Genomic DNA, 9,362 nt, shown 5'->3' on the forward strand with positions numbered 1-9,362 from the left:
GAACTCAATGCCCTACCCATCACTGGACTGATTGAAAATTATAAGCACTTCCAAGTGCACATCTTCTTTGAAACTATAATTGTACTCTATTACAAGATGAACCTATTTAATGTTATGAGAAGATTCATCTTCAGAACTCACCCTAAGGACACATCTGTGAATTCTGCTGGATCCTGCTTGGCTTGCTGGGGATCACAGAGCTTCATCTCAGGGAAATATTACTGGGAGCTGGAATTGAAGGACTCTTGGGATTGGGCTGTGGGGGTCTGTAAGGATTCCTGGTTAAGGAGTAGAAACCAAATGAATGAATGTGAAGGTGCCTTTCTTCTTGTGTGTGTGAAGGAGGGTAATCAATACAGTCTCCTCACCACATGCCCAGTTTTCCAACACTACATAGAGAAGTCACTGGGTCGAGTTGGTGTATTCCTTGATTGTGAGGGTGGATGTTTAATTTTCATGAATGTTGCCAAGAGTTCCTTCATATACAGGTATCCTCCTGATACCTTCAATTATCCTATCAAGCCTTACTTCTCCAGGGGCCAAACATGAGCATATGAAGCTGTAATCCAGTACTTTAGTGTTTTTAAAGTATTTCCTGCTGTAATGTTACCCCATTTATTGCTATTAAATATTAAAATACTATTAAATGAAAAAGATGGTAAAAAAAAATAAAAATAAATAAATAGAGGAGGAATGACTAAAATTGTGACAATAGAATTCTTAAACTTTAGTAAAACTTGGAAAAATATTTACTCTAAAGAAATAAAGACAAGTTATCTTTACCAGTACATCATCACTTTCTTGTTGACCATATGTTAAAGCATTTAAACTTTGTTTTACACAGCAAGAAAGAAAAAAAATGACACACTCTTTCAAATCCACTCACGGAAAGAAAAAACAGTGGCAAGTGGGCACAATCAATTTATATTATATGCAAAGTAGCTCAGCCTTAATAAATGGTTTTAAGCAAATGAGTAAGCAGACAGCCTAGTATTTCATCGAATTTAATCAATGGATGCAACATTGCTTTGTTAAATGAAACTTGCCTGGCCAGAGTACTACAGCATAAGGAAATCTTTCATGCTAACCAAAGGTGTAGAACTCATCGTTTCTGGGTGTAAGAAATGACTAAATTCCCAATTACCACATCAGAGGACTGTCAGAAAGAGAAAAGCTCATTAGTTCAGCATAACTACCTGATTATCCCCACACACTGCAATTCTTATTTTTTATGCAAAAATGGGTTGCATTTTGGAAAAGCACTGTTGCATGGAAAATGTATTAAAAGAACCCTGTGATGGGTGCCTAATGATTTCCTTTTGTTCAGGAGTTTGGAAGGCATTATTGTGCATACAGATGTGCTACAGATCATTAAAGATCAAGAGCTTTCAGACTGCAGAGCCAACAAGCTGATGCAAAAACTGAAAGAGAAGAAGCATCTTGATCAGGATAGGAATTTTGAGATGAAGAAACAACAGTAATATTGCAATCATCACCCGACCCTCATCCAACATTTTGAATAGCATTCTAGACTGTAAAAGGATGACTACACAGCTGAATTTAGAACTGTTTATAAGGGCTTGATGGTAGAAGACTCACCTAGCAATTTTGTGCAAGGCCCTGGAATGATTTCCAGGCTCACAGACAAAAAAAAATTAAAAATTTATTTATGTAATATTTCATGACACTTTTAGAAAGGTTACATAATAAGGGCATTAATGGCAACATCTTTGACAACCTGAGAATAAATACTGAAAACCAGTAAACATGCTTATGACAGAGTGATTTAACATGGTCTCTGTAAAATAAGAGAAACTATGTTTCATATGGAAAATAACATTACTATAATTTGACATTTTTGAAAATAATATTATAAGTGAAAAGTTATGCAAAAGGACAATATTTCAAGCTTAAAAATATTCTGTAATCTAAAATTTATGTGATATGCTCCGTAATTCGAAATAACCAACACAAACATTTTTGCAGGTAACTCCCTATGAGCTTGGAGCTCTAAGTTTGAGCAAACAACATTTTTTTTTGTTTCATGTATCTTAGAAATGCTTAGTAAATAAACAAATCATATGGGACTGAAGAGACAGCCGAGTTGTTAGAAGCACCAATTGCTCTTAAAAAGAACCTATTTTATTTCCAACATTTCCTCAGGAGTCTTACAAGCCCCTATAATCCAGGCTCCAGGAGGTTACAAGACCTCTGGCTTTAAGGGCACCTGCACTCACATACACCCATCCCATACACGGAAACATACATATTTAATAACAAAATAAAATACTTTTTAAAAAGATACAATTATGATTTTTATATAACATATTCTTCATTGGTTTTTATTTTTTTAAGACTTTCATATATGAGTACTGTATTTTCACCATTTCTATTTCTCCCACTCCTCTGCACAACTACATACACACACACACACACACACACACACACACACACACACACACACACACGCAGAGCCGACTAAGTCCATTAGGTATTGCTTATATGTATTTGTGTTTAGGACTGACCAACTGCGATTGGATATTCTATCAGGGAATTCATCCTTGGAGAACATTAAATCTCCCTGTCTTAGCAGCTATCAATTGTCTACAGCTTATGTAGGGGTGGGGTTCCATGAAATACTCCTGTCTATGGAGAAATATCAACAGTTGCTATCATTGTACTGGTCCTGGTATTGTTTAGACGGTCATGTTAATTTCATGGATGCAGCTGCCAACCCTGTAATATGTAGATGACACTATATTGTAGAGGATATCTTGGTCCTCTGGCCCTTACAGTCTTTCCACCCCGTCTTTTGCAATATTATGTGAGCCTTAGGTGTAGATTGTGGTGTAGATGTACCAATTAGTGTTGAGTGTTCTATAGTCATTTTTTCTCTATACTTTGACCAGTTAAAATTTCTGTAATGTTTTGTATATGTTGCAAAAAAATTCTTTCATGAGGATTTGGAATTATACTTGTCTATTGATATAAGGACGTGGTATTTAGAATGCAGTTAGAAACTATACTGATCTAGGAAAGTCACAGTAATGGTTCTCTTCTGAGATCCATGCCCTAACCAAGCATGGAAGTAGGCTAGTTATAAAGTACTAGGCATGAATTCCCTCCTACTCAGCAGGCCTTAACTCCAATTAGACGGCTGTTGATTACCTCCAACATGTAAGTGCCACTGTTGAACCCTTTCGGATCTCTTCCTATTTTGTTTGCAACTGGGTAGTGCTATGGATGACTCTTTTCCCTGGGCAGCTTTCATAGCATCTTCAGATACTGTGAGAGCAATCAGTTCCAGCTTGATTTTCCCAAGTCTTGAGTCTAAAGTATGTGGTGTCTTTGGCAACAGAGTCTTACCTTCACGTCCTAAGAGGGAATCAAGGACAGAAATAATAGCCTATATTTCACAGGGAGTCTCTTGGACTTCCTTTACCAAGGCATTTAAAAAGCAAAAAAAAAAAAAAAAAAAAAAGGGAAATAACGTAAAAACACTTGAAATAGACTAAACAGCATTGGAACTGGGTTACGTTTTTCTAAAATCTTCACACTAACTGCAACCTTGTCATAACCTCTAGACCACAGATTCTTCCATGCCAGCAAGGATTTCACTCTTAGATGCCCATTTCTTTGTCAATACAGCCAAATTAAGAATGAATGTTTTGATTTTATTCCTGAGAATAGGTCTGAAAATCTCCACTGGCCCTTGCCCCTTGGACTGAGGTCTCTATCTATGTAAGTTGCTCCCATGTAATTTCTAAAGTCTCTCTGCCTGAATTCCTACTTTATTTTCTGGTCAATTCCTCCACGCTCACAATTCCAGGCAGCTATTAGTCCCCTGATGTCTGTCACCCTGATACTTTGTACAGCTCTTTAGCTTACCCATGTGGGTCTGTGAGCAGTGACAGGCCTTAAATTCTTCATCACCTTGCTCCACCGATCCGCCTCTCCTTGGTTTTCTAATGTCTTTCTTGGAAAGTCCCAAATATCAACCACCTTCCTGTGTCTGTCTCTGTCACATATTCTCTGGACACCATATTCTGCCTGCTAACTCAAATTGCCTTTGGTGAATAAAAGTATTCATAGACTCTGTCTTCAAATTATATTTGGAAAGTTGCTAAAAGGCAAGTTTCATCAATTTCATCCAACTCTGGGAAATATAAATAAGCAATAACAAAGTGAAAACTTCTCTAAGATAAAGCAGAATAAAATATAGAGGGACATTTGCTGTCAACAATACTAAAGAAATGTCATTTTACCTAAAATACAGAACTAGATTAAAGTAGTAGCTATCCCATAATAAGCACATTGTTTGTTTACATTTTTTGAGTTTGAATAAATTAACCTAAGTCCTTCCTGTCTGGCTGTCTTTTCTGCCTGCCTTATAAAAATAAATTTGTGTTGAAATGAATCAGAAAAGTGCTCATATATACATATGAAAACACCACGTCCATATTCCATGTTTTAAACCATAAGACATACATTTAAAGCTTAAAATTTTCATTTTAAAGCTTATTTAATTCTGAAACTATTTTCTTTTTACGTACATTCTTCACCAGTTCCTCCAGGAGAGGAATATTTCCACCAGTGCAAACAGGAATGGGGAAAAAAATGTGGGAGAACAAAACATCTGAACTAGAGCCAACACTGCTATCTCCCCAAAGCAAAGCTACTAACTTGTTATGAATCAAGAAATGATGAGGGCGGTGGTGGCGTGTGCCTTAAGTCTCAGCACTTGGGAGGCAAAGGCAGGCAGATATCCGTGAGTCAGAGGCCAGCCTGGACTATGGATCGAGTTCCAGGACAGGAAGGAGGAGAGGCTCCATAGATACACAGAGAAACTTTGTCTCGGAAAAAAGATGAAGAAGAAGAAGAAGAAGAAGAAGAAGAAGAAGAAGAAGAAGAAGAAGGAGAAGGAGAAGGAGAAGGAGAAGGAGAAGGAGAAGGAGAAGGAGAAGGAGAAGGAGAAGGAGAAGGAGAAGGAGAAGGAGAAGGAGAAGGAGAAGGAGAAGGAGAAGGAGGAGGAGAAGGAGGAGGAGGAAAAGGAGAGGAAGAAGAAGAAGAAATGATGAAAGTTTGTGAGTGTCAATCAGATCTACAGTTTCAGATGGAATAAAAACTGAGAGTGAAGGCATGGAGATGGGCCGATTGGACCATGTAAACAAACCAATAGTGAGTGAGTTTTACCTGATTTTCAGGTGAAAATATGAGAAATAAAAGCTAAAATAAAATAAAAGTTGGGGACAGTTGAAATATGTCTCAAATTAATAGAATATCTAAATAAATGAAGGTTCAAGCCACCAGGCAGTGGTGACACATGCCTTTAATCCATCCCAGCACTTGGGAGGCAGAGGCAGGTGGATCTCTGTGAGTTCAACGTCAGCCTGGTCTACAGAGCAAGTTCTAGGATAGCCAGGACTGCTACATAGAGAAACCCTGTCTTCAAAAACTAAAAACAATTTTCAACCCAATAACATCTCTTTAGAAATAATTGACTAGACAATCTACATGACAGTTTGTAAGGTCTTTATGATCCATGAGCAAGAAAGACAAAAACAGAAAAATAAATTTCTTCTGTAATGAGATAAATAATTAGTGAACAGATATAAATTACAACACAATATGTAAAAGAACAGAAACAGAAGGAGATTTTTTTTATATTTACATGGGAATGTAACATTGAAAACTACCAAGTATAAAGTGTTACATCAATATGCAAACTGAATAAAACATAAAGTAAATTTCATGGCATTAAAACACACAGGAAAAGCTTGAAAACGCTTTACAAGATTCATCTGAAGAAACATATGAATAGTAAGACACAAGTTCATATAAAAGGAATAACTGGAATGCTAGCACATGATTCTTTAAAACAGCCAGATTTCCTCTATTTAATAAAGGAAAAGCAGTAATGTAAAGACAAATTAACATTTGAATTGATCAAAAAATAGGTAAGAGTATCTCTAACTAGACCAGGAAACATTGATCATCCATAGTTTTTGTGTATGTGTGTGTGTGCACACACACTTTTTTGTCTCTATTTTTAACCCTCTTGGTCCTTTGTGTATATATTATGGCTTCCAGTTTAGTGTTTCTATGGGATTCCTGAATGTGTGAATAAATAGGTCTCTGCATCTATATGTTTTTCCTGTGCCTTCTCTTGGGCTCTTTTCCTTCTGTTTGTTTTGGCCTTTTCAGATGTCAGTTTTCATTGTATTATATTATATTATATTTTATTATTTTTATCCCATGGACTAATGAGAGATGGAAAGTGAGTAGGTTCATATGGAAAGGGAGCTGGGAATGAATTGGGAGGCATAGAGGGAGGGGAACAAGTAGCCAGAGTATAATATGTGAGAAAAAAATTGTTTTCAATAAAAGGGAAAACAAAAGAGACAAAGTTTTCAAAAGGAAATGTTTAGAATCAACTTCATGTGGAGAAATGAGACAACAACAAAATACCAGGGTAGCTAAAACAATAACAAACTTGGTAATAATATTTTTGAAATATCCATAATCCTGCTGAAAACGATACTGTATCAAGGAAAAATAGGAGAGTTAATAATAAAGTTCAGTTTGTTAATATGAAATCAGTATATATCAATGATCAATGTCTCAAAAAAAAGTTAGATAGACATAAGACAAACTGGAAAAACTCTATGAATGTATATATGCACATGTACACATAAACATACACACACACACACACACACACACACACACACATATATATATATATATATATATATATATATATATATATACTAAAAATACATTTTAAAAACATGAAATTGTACCTGAGTGATGGCTCACTGGGTTAAAATACTTGCCATGTAAGCCTAATGGCCTGAGTTTGAGTGACTTAACTTCTCAAATTTACCTAATGACCTCCAAATGTATGCTGTGAAACACACACACATCACATGCAGAAAGAGTCACACACAATAATTCTGAAAATGTATTTTTTAAACATAAAATGTTCTAATAATTCAATATGAAAAATGTAAGCAATTTAGCCAAAAAAATGAACAAAAATATTGTTCATGTAATTTATATGAGAGGAAATTAAAGGGGACATCAGTCATAAGAAAACTCTTCAGGTTAGTTGAAATGAATAGTTCGTTATTGTAAAAGATAAAGTAATCTGTCACCTTTAAGACTGTCACTTAGATTGACTCCCATGAGAGTAGTTATGGACATTATCCTTTTAAACATAAATTAGCACCATCTTTCTATTCTTTTTTTTTTGTGTCTACTGGTGTATACTTAGAACAGTTATCACAAAGGCTTAAATAATATACTAATTAGAAATGTGAACAAGTTAGTATCTTTAATTCAGAACAGTTTAAAATAATATATTGTTAACTTAAGTGCTAAAATATGGAAATACACTGAAATGTATTATTCAGAAGAATTAGTACTATACAATTAACTTTTTTTCTCAATTTTTCTTGATTCTCTGGATTTCCTGTCATGTATCTTGATCCCACTTATCTCCCTGTCCCCTCATGTCCATTCTCTGACCATGCAACTTCCCCCTAAAACAAAATTTAAGAGAAAAACCAAAACCAAAAAAAAAAAAAAAAAAAGAAGAAGAAAAAGAAGAATCTCATCGTGGAAGTTGTAGTGTGGCCTGCCGTGTCACACAGTGTACATTTTAATTCATTCATCTTTACTAATAAGTGATGAGTGTTCATTGCTATGAGTCATTGGTCTGGTTTAAGGCCTCTGGCTTCTGCTACCCTACCAATAATGGGCTCTCTCTGAGGCTCCTCTTGGATATCCTGTTGTCTTGTGTCGTGGAGCTCTAGCAGTTTTGGATCTGTAGGTTTGAGCCCTTCACATGCTCCAACAGTTCATAGGTAAGGTGGATGTTGGCATGGGCTAACCTGGTTCTGGGTCTGGGTGGTACCTGGGTTAATCAGCCCACCAGCTTTCCCTCATCCTTTCTACCCAGGCAAGCTCTCCATTACTGCTTCAGCTAGCTCACCCAGTGCAGCTTACAGCAAGGGGTGGAGTCAGTTCTCCTGTTCTCCTGTAGGTCCCCAGATCTTGCCCACTCAAACTCACACCAGGGCCAGTTGTACTGTTTTACCCAGATGAGGTAGAGGGCCCTCTCTCCCAACTGCAGCAGAGGGTATAGAGGGGTAACTAGGAATCAGCTATTTTGATCTCACATCCTCACGCCTGACTTATCAACACCTCCAACAACAGGGTCAACTCTAGTGTGCTGCCCAGGCAGGGTGCAGGGCCACTGTCCTGTGTGCTGTAGCTGGTAAGGGGCAGGGCTGGAGAGATGGCTCAGTCATTAAAGGCTAGGCTCACAATCAAAAATATCTTAACTTTTAAGTCAATTATTTAAACAATTCTAGTTTTAACATAGGAGTACTAACTTGTTACATCTTATTAATAAGCGCTTATTTATGCCTACTTATAGGAGCAAAAATTTATCTAAGAACATTTGCCTATATAAATGTCAACTGTTTATTGCTCAGCAATCATTGTGATATTAATGTGAGTAAACTAACAAACACTAGAATTTGACCTGAAGAGAGGATATATTTCAAAAAGTGGGAAATCTATTCCAAAAGGAGAAATAAGGTTATTCAAATAGTTTAGAAAGCAATAGGGTCATATAAAGGATGAGTCAATGCCTGCTCCTATGGTCAAGGAAGCTGTGATATACCCCTGAATCAAGGAACCAGGTAAGATCCAAGTCATTGAGAAGCTAACGATGACAATAAGACATTCAAGTCTCAACAATGACAATGAAACATTCAAGAATCTTAAAGTAGTAAATACCATTAAAAGATTTTATTTTTTATTTATTTTTTATTTTTTATTTTTTTTGGTTTTTCGAGACAGGGTTTCCCTGTGTAGCTTTGCGCCTTTCCTGGAACTCACTTGGTAGCCCAGGCTGGCCTTGAACTCACGGAGATCCGCCTGGCTCTGCCTCCCGAGTGCTGGGATTAAAGGCGTGTGCCACCACCACCCGGCTCCATTAAAAGATTTTAAATGAGCCGGGCGGTGGTGGTGCATGCCTTTAATCCCAGCACTCGGGAGGCAGAGGCTGGTGGATCTCTGTGAGTTCAAGATTTTAAATGAATAGGGTCTTTTTGGTTTTTGTTTGTTTATTTTGCAATTTTTATTACTGTTTTTTATTTTGTGTGATGTGTTTTGGTCATGCTCGCTCTCCTACATTCTGCCAGATCCACCCTCCTTTCCTGTCTACCCAGTTTTTTTTTTTCTTTTTCTTATCTTCCTTTTACCAAATCAAGTACAATTTATACTGTGTTTGGTCTACCTATCGAGAGCCACACCATCGCCCAGCAGCTACTGCTTGGCCATAACTCATC

This window comes from Peromyscus eremicus, chromosome 18, assembly GCF_949786415.1.
Source record: "Peromyscus eremicus chromosome 18, PerEre_H2_v1, whole genome shotgun sequence".
Lineage (NCBI taxonomy): Eukaryota > Metazoa > Chordata > Mammalia > Rodentia > Cricetidae > Peromyscus > Peromyscus eremicus.